The sequence below is a fragment of the Hypanus sabinus genome, unplaced genomic scaffold (assembly GCF_030144855.1).
Source record: "Hypanus sabinus isolate sHypSab1 unplaced genomic scaffold, sHypSab1.hap1 scaffold_1391, whole genome shotgun sequence".
In the NCBI taxonomy this organism is placed as follows: Eukaryota; Metazoa; Chordata; class Chondrichthyes; order Myliobatiformes; family Dasyatidae; genus Hypanus; species Hypanus sabinus.
Window position 1 is genome coordinate 36,045 of NW_026779463.1, and position 894 is coordinate 36,938.

Here is an 894-nt window from a genome sequence, read left to right on the forward strand (position 1 = left end):
AATAGTTGTGAATGGAGCGTTTTCTCCCTGGATGTCGGTGGCCGGTGACTGAAGAGTTCTGTTCTGAAACCCTCGGCTTTATGTGTTTTTATGCATGATTTGGATGAGGAGGTGGAAGGGTGGTTTGTTGTATTTGCAATGATGTGGAGGTTGGTGGAATTATGGACAGTATAGAAGGTAGTCACAGATTACAACAGGACAGTGACAGGGCGCAGAGCAGCGCCGAGAATTTACAGATGGAGTTCAACACAGAAAGGTACGGAGTGATTCACTTTGGAAGGATGAATTTGAAGGCAGAGTTGATACTTTCTCAAGTCAACCGAGGGCCGCACGATTCTACGAGTTCCACAATGGAAACAGAGTGGTGAGACCTTCTCCAATAAACCGAGGGTCGCTCCTTATTACGGGAACCACAATCGTGCACGGAGCGGAGCACTGCAGGAGCAGAATGAAGTGTGATTGACAGGCAGGCTTAAATGCATCCACTGTTCAGCACATACATACAGTGCCGCTGGGAAGGCAATATAGCTGAAAGTAAATCAGGAGGGAAAAAAGGCGCAGCTCAATGGCAAAACAGCCCGAGAACCTGCGGATCGTTCACAGATCTTACTTGATGGTTTTGCTCAGACAGAGAATGGATGGAGAAATAGTGGTGGAATTGTCCCAAGTTTGCGAATATATTTACAGTTAAAAAGACTGCATCGCCGGTCAAGGGTATGAGGTGGTCAGGTCATTCACTGGCAGAGGTCAGGTTCCTGCCAAACGGCCCATGTGTGCTCTGGAAAACATTGTTCTTCAAATTGTCCACAGCCCTCGCTAATTTCCCGAGGACACGATCCCTTTTTGATCACAGGTCTCTGGAATATCTCTGTGGATATTTAAAGTGTTTGGATG